A 7,746-nucleotide genomic window follows, 5' to 3' on the forward strand; every position below is an offset into this window, starting at 1 on the left:
AGTCAGATTTGTATGGAAGCACAAAAGACCCCGAATAGCCAAACAATCCTGAGAAATAAGAACAAGGACAGAGATATCAATCTGCCCTACTTCCAATAGTATTGGCAGAAAAACAGACATAGACCAATAGAACAGAAAAAAATTATTTTGTTTCTGCAATAGCTTAAATCAGAGACATTGGTTTGTGACTCGGTAATGACTCATAACACTCTGTTCTATAAACACATATTCATAATGTGTCTAATCTCTGCATAGTACTGTTCTAAGCACTGGGTATATAGGAAGGAAGAAAGCAGATAAAATACCTTCCCTCATGGAAATTAAACTCTGCTGTGTTGTATAACACTTACCTGTAAACAAGAAACATGAAGATTCAGTAGATATGATTTAGATCTTATATGGGTGTTGGAGTGGACCTTTTTAGGTTTTATAGTATTGATCCAAAGAAGAAATTACACAACTGACCTCTGAAGAAGTCTCTTTAAATTGTTTACCCTAAGAAAAGGAATAATATTTTTGTAAGGAAATAACACCTCTTGGAATACATTGATGAGCTCTGACTATAATTTCTATCACTATATTCAAGGTGTCGTAATTAGCACCTGCCAAAAATTGTGAAAAGTCTGAGATTTTTACCTTCTTGCAAGCTAAAATATTAACCTGCCACAGTTGTGTACTTGCTTGTATAAGATCAAGACTCCTGGGTCAAAGACAGGGGCTTTATTGCTTCTATACAGCAAGCAGCATGACCTTCATGTTCCCCAGGCCCCCTGAGTTCCCCATCCCCTCTCTAAGGCGGCCTAGAATCCCACCCTGGGGGTTGCTGCATACACCGTGGACTTGCATCACACTCAAGGATTCCTGAGCTAGGAAACTCAGTTTTTTTTAAGAGATTGCAAGCCACCTTTGCCCCAGAGGGAAATATTTTCTTATTATGCAAGACAGCAAAAAAACTGCTCTGGAGGGAGACACTGTCTCTATCTTCCAAGGCGGATTGCTATACAGAGGACATCAGTGTCTGCTCACAAAACAAGCATAAATGTGAGAGATCCATAGGGAATTGTCTTCCAATATCTTCTACTCTATACTTTCAGTTTTCCATGACCTGAAAATAAACTACAACCAAAAATTAAAGTTACTTACATATATGCATATAAGGGAAATGACATATTTAGATCACAGATATGATGGGATTGGTCATAATGTGTCTAACTTACAGATGAGGAGAATGAGGTTCATGGGGATATATGTATGACTCAGTATTCCATACTTAATAAATTTCAGTGCCAAGATTTACATACTGAATGTTAGATTCTTTTGATTATTGAAAACATCTGAGATTAAATCCTGGCACTGAAATTTCCATGCTGAAAAACAACGGCTTTCAGAATTTCATGTCAATGTGACATCCACATCTATTTGGCATTCACCCACATCATCAGCTTTCACCTGAGAAAAACTTTCCATTATGTAGTTCAGTCTACTGAAAAATGTGCTGGCATGAACTTCCTCTCACAGGTTAGAGAAACTGATGCAGTTCTGACTATATGCAGCTGGAAAGGTGGTCTCTTCGGGATAAACTGCTGAAGGACATTCTGGCTCTAGTGAGTTCTAAAGGTTAGAAACATCTCCAATTCATTCATGAAATAATCTCTACAGATAGATCAGAGCAGGACATAATAACATCTAATGGGCACTGCAGAAGAACTGCTTTTTATCCCCCAAGAAAGTAATCTGTTTTCTAGAGATTGGTAAATATTTAAAAATGTCCTTAGTGAGGAGGTCAGCATTATTTTAAATATCAACATGATATATCAACTAGGAGCATTTTGATATAATATTTAAGGCTCTCATAAATATACGTTTTAGAAATTTGCTTTGTTTGAGTGATTTTTTGTGTGCAAATTCTTAAATCCCCCTTTTCCAGCTGACCGAGATCCATGCAATTATATATTTGAATTAATGAAGACCATGAAAGCACTGTGACAGAATAATTATCTTTAATTATACTAATTACATAAATGGATACAAATTGATGATTAGGGCATTGCTCTGTGAAAATAGTAGCTCTGTATTAATGATTGGATCTTCTTATCTTCACCATCCCTCTACCTCTTCTGACCTACATTTGACATCTGAAAGTTTAAGAAAACTTTTGAACTCAAATTTCCCCATGTATACCCTGAGTTTCTGTGCTTTTCTGAATTAAACTAGATGATTCAGGTTGCCAGGTTTTTGCAAATAATACAAGTCCCTCAGTTAAATTTGAATTTCAGATGAACAGTGAATAAGTTTTTTAGTATTAAGTACCAAATATTACATTAGAGAGGATTCCTGTAAGGAAGTACACTCAGCAGCTGTTACTTGGATCTTCTGTCTTGGATATTCTATTCATTATTCTCATAGAATATAAGAAAAATTGTAAGGAATTTATTAAAATTTGAATTAGTCCCAGAGTTAAATTTTAAATGTTTAACTTTAAACTATAAAAACAAATTGCCTATGAAGGTTAAATGAGGGTTACATGCCATTCTTTGGTTATAAAATGCATGCATAAAATTTTTTGCTAATTGTTTCTATTCCAGTGTATTAGTTATTAAGGCAGGCAAATTAATTTGAGGCTATGTAGTTTCCCCAAACTAGTTTTAAAAGAAGAACAGATATCTTTATAATTTTCATTGATTAATAATTGAATTTCCCTTATCTTCATCAAACAGTAGTTCTATCATATTGTTAATTAATCGTATCCATGAATTATTTATCAAATACTCTTGTGTAATAATTTCCTCCTTTTACTTGTTGGATATACAGGAATATGGAGAAATTATTTTATTGCTATCATGCTCTGGGTATTTGGTGAAAGTAAAAAAGCCACAAATAACATTATTATTTCCAGGCATAAGAATCAGTTGCATAGTGGAGTCTGAAATCTTGAAACATAAAGCTGTGTAGCCCCCCTCAATTTGAGGGCAATTGTTCTTGTCATAGAGAAAGAGAGGAATTAACTTAGATACATTGTGCAAGCAGAATATATGTAAAAGTGTATTGATAATTTTAACACAATTCAACAGCTAATGATTTTTTTAGGAAAAAATGTTTATAATTATAAGTTTTTGAATAAAAAGGAGATTTGTCCCAGGGTCAACTCTTAATGACTGCTTTGCTCTTTTGATCCTGGGACCTGGACCATATTGTGGAGTTCTAACCTTTCTTCCTTTTAAAATAGCCCTGAAGCAGTTGTGTTAGGGCAACTTTGCAAACACTCACTTAGCAAGTTTAAATACTGTGGTGTCCTTTATCAAGGAGAGTTGACACACTTCCAAAACTGTCATAACTGGCTAACTCTGGTCTAGTTCATAAGGGATTAATTGGCCATGGGTGCTTGTGAGCTGAAATACTGTCATTGCGGCTGTAGATCTGTCAATTTAATACACAAGGTAATCAAGTCCAGTAATAGACTCTCCATAAATTTTAATAGCTTACCTAAGCAAGAAATCATTAGAGGCTGTTTTCTTGATGTCATATGGACTAGCGTAGTCTGGACTTTTAGTTAGAAATCATTTGATATTTTGTAGGATAAATTCCCTTTATAAAACTATATTGAAATAGCAAATACGTTATGGTTATTTTGAGACTAACTACAAAGGAAAATGAAACTTTAAGAACCTAAGCTTGAGAAAACAATTTCAAACTGAAAAATAAAAATAAAATAAACTCTTTTCTGAAATCTTTTTTACATTTTTTTGGTAAAAGTTCAAATGATCAAAAAATATAATCAAGTGAAAAGTGAAAGTTTACTTTCACTTGTCTCCAATTATTTTTTCCGGCAGTTACCTGGTTTCTATAATATAAAATCTTTTTTAAAAGTTTGCTATTCATTTACAAATAGAGTTTTATATACACATAAAACGGTTAATGCATTTTTAAATGAATGATATTATACTTTTCTTTGGAAGCATTTGTCAGAATACATATATATTGCATTCTAACAGCATAGTATTCCTTATAGAGGTACACTTTAATTTGTTCAAATATTATTTACATTTAACTAATAATTTTTTAAGAAAATAAAGAAATGAGAAATATATCACTTAATTTCAAGGTTAGTTATTTGAAATATTATTTGACTCTACACTTATCATTTAATGTGTAAGACAGAGCTCAGCACCTGCAGAACTGCATAATATCCAAGGCACTGAATTTTTCATATGAAATTTTATACTTTTTTCTCCTAGATTTCTCAGGAATGATTAAACTTCTAATTGGACAGCACTTGAGAATATTGTTTTGTGGCTTCGGTCCTTAGTAATAATTGTCCTATGTTAGGAAATTATTGGAAGAGAAGGGAGAATGATGAAATTATAAATTGATCAGACAAGAAGATGACTTGGGTGAAAAAGGAATTTCAGCATTAACAATAGAGTTGAACAATATTTGCAGTCCCAAAGTGCTCCAAAAAGACCTTGAGGACTGCCCAAAAATTCCTGAGATCAAGAACCATTGGTGTCATTCTAGTAACTACCACCAGGAAAGAATGTACTACAAGAACTTGACATGTATTCTACATACACACTTTTGTGAGACAGATGATTGTATATATTTCTGGACAGCTAACATATCTGAATATGTGCATAGGGAGTGAAATAAACACCATTGTACTTTACCAGCTAAGTAAGTAAAAATATAGCTACAACAAACAATCATGCAGAAAAAAATTTAAAAGCTACCGGGTTTTCATCTTTTTACATATTCAAATGGAGCATATAATTGATTTTTGAAATTCTGTTATCATTGTATTTAGACTTGTTAGTAACCAAGTGTCCTAATAATTTTTTATTACTCCTAATGTAAAAAATCATCTGGACATTCAGTATGTTTAAAAATAAGTTAATTCAGAATACTTGTACTATAATAAAGTGAAGAATTTAAAATAATATATGCAAACCACAAAACAGCAATGAAAATGGGGAAATGTCATAATGGGAAATACACACACACACACACACACACACACAAATATATATATAAAGAGTGCATTATTTACATTTCCCCTAGAATTGCTGGGAGAATTGACACATTTAAAACATTTTCAACACATTTAAATTAACACACTTAAATCAATTAGTATAGAGAGAGAGTTGAAATTGCTGTCGCTTACTAAATTGTGGTTTCCATCTTTTGGTTATCAGTTAGTTGATAGATTATAACAATATGGACCTATGTCTTCATAAAATAATAATAAAATCACATTTGTAATCACTTGTTAGAAATCTTAAGGTTTATTAACAAACGACATTTATATTTAGGTTCTGATTTCATTTTGATGGACAATTCTTTGTGACGTAGCTGGTTAGTATTGTTATATGACCAAAAGAGTTCTTCAATCTCTCTATTATATTACCCTGAGGTCAAAACTCAGGTTGTTCTGTCAAGTTATCTTTGCCATCATTTTATGTAACAGGCAATGCTTGTTTGGTTTTAAATAATGGTTTAAATGGCAAGAGTAAGATTGCTCTGAGGTTATATTCTCTGAGCTCTCAGGTGTAAGCGGAGAGGAAAAAGGGACATCTGTATTGGTTACATTCATACCTCTACTTCAGAAAGCCAGGCAGTCTTAAGATGGTGGCACTTGGCTAAGAAGAGCTATTGTTGAAAAGACAAATGACGTAATGAATTGAATGATGAAGTAGCATAGCAGGAGAGAAAGACTCAAGTGTGCTTGGGGCATGCGGAAGGTTCCAGAAGTAATTTAATATTATCTCAAACAAATGAGTAAATATTTTGCAACTTTATGATGTTGTAATAATGATATCTTGTTGGCATTTTATCCTTATCAGTGCGATACTCTTTATTCTTGGTTTTTCGAAACTTATAAGATTTTATGCGATAGCGTCAACATCAAAACAATTTTAGATACATCTCCTGAATGTTTGACAAAGTGTATTAGTATATCCTCGCCCATTTAACTGAATAGGTTTATTAATTTTCAGTATAAAGAATACTTCTGTCCATCAACATTTACTGATCACCTAATATTTGTAGACAAAGAAGTAAGCTCTGAGAATAAAGAAAATGAAGGTAGATAAGGATAAAGGTAGTCAAATATATTATGCCGGAAGAAAAATTTAACTTTAGGTTGTGAACACAACAATGCAATATACATATGACATATTACTGAATTGTAACCCATATGATTGAAACCTATACGATTTTATTAACAATTTTATCCCAATAAATATAATAAAAAAAGAAAATGAATTAGACACATGACCTTTACTTTGAGGAACTTATATGGTAGTGCAGGGGATAGAAATGTGAAAATATAGTGTTGATACAGTTTGAAAAATTCTAGTGTAGAGGCATAAGGAAAGCGTTGTGATAAGAGAAAAGAGAAAGCAATACATCCGGGGCCTCTAAATTTTGGTTCCTCCACTGAAATAATTTCCAAAAGAATCCTATATGCCTGTCATAGCAGTCCAGCCTGCATGTCTTTCACACTGTTGCCGGCTTCCACTTATAGTTACTAAAGTCTGAACATGAGAAACTCCTTTTTGAATAGTTAGGTCAAAGCTGAACTCTTTTTACTAAAATATCTTAGAATTAATGTGATAAATTTCCTTTGAACTACACATTTATGCATTTATCTTGAGCCTGGTCTTAATGCACTAAAGTGGAGTCATCCTAAATTTGCCCCAAATGTATTTCTAATTTCCTTGTTTCTCTTTTATCTATATCTTATACTATATCTTATACTGTTGCAGAATAGTATCTGTAGAGGACACAAGCTGCATCTGCAATTTTATTTGTAAAGCATCCATTTCAGTTATGGCTGGTCAGGGCACTTGGCAGAGCTTTATTGGAGGTGAATTTTACTAATGGATCAGATACAGAAGTTTCTGTGAATCTCATTTTTTACCAAATTATTTCTTTATATATATTTTCTTACATAGTCAAATCATTTACTCATGAATAAAGGCTTAGCAAGAGTCATTACTCACAGAAATTGAGGGCTTAACAATTGTTCAGAGCTTATAAAAAGAAGACTATCATAGGCAATTATAAAATACTGTTCCTTTGCACTTTCTGCTGGTGAGGAGACAAGCGAGCCTTCTCTAGAATTTTATGAAAAAGCTGCTGACACTTTAAAAATCCAATTAGTAGAGCTACTTAATTGTTCATTTGGATTTATGTCCCTCTTAGTCAGTTTGTCTTCTAATGTTTTCGATAACGACAAATAGAAAGTGCAGTTGAATGTGAAAATCAATGCTCAGTAAAGATCAACAAAACCATAGGCACAAGAAATAGTGAAGTAGAATTATTTTAATCAATTCAAAAACTAGTTTGAATTCTATTATGCTGACTCTATCCAGAAAAAGATCTAAAAAAAAAGGTGAGTCAATAGTCAGTACAAATGAGACAAGTCAAAAAAATTTACCAGAAACAAGTTCACAAATGGATTTTGAATAAACTGTGTGACGCATTGAAACATTAAAACTCATTGTGAAATCCAATATAATATTAAGATTTATAAATGCAAAATTTTTAAACACAGCCTTTATGTGTTCTGCAATTATAGAAATATAGCTCAAAAACTATTGTTCATTAATGTGTCAGACATTATTCTAGACTCCTGGAGTACATCTATAAATGAAATAAAAAAACTTTCACTCATGCAACTTAGATTTAATGGGGGACGAGATAAATAGAAAATAATAAATATATAGCATGAGAATATATGTATATATA

This window comes from Pteropus alecto, unplaced genomic scaffold (genome assembly GCF_000325575.1).
Source record: "Pteropus alecto unplaced genomic scaffold, ASM32557v1 scaffold24, whole genome shotgun sequence".
Lineage (NCBI taxonomy): Eukaryota > Metazoa > Chordata > Mammalia > Chiroptera > Pteropodidae > Pteropus > Pteropus alecto.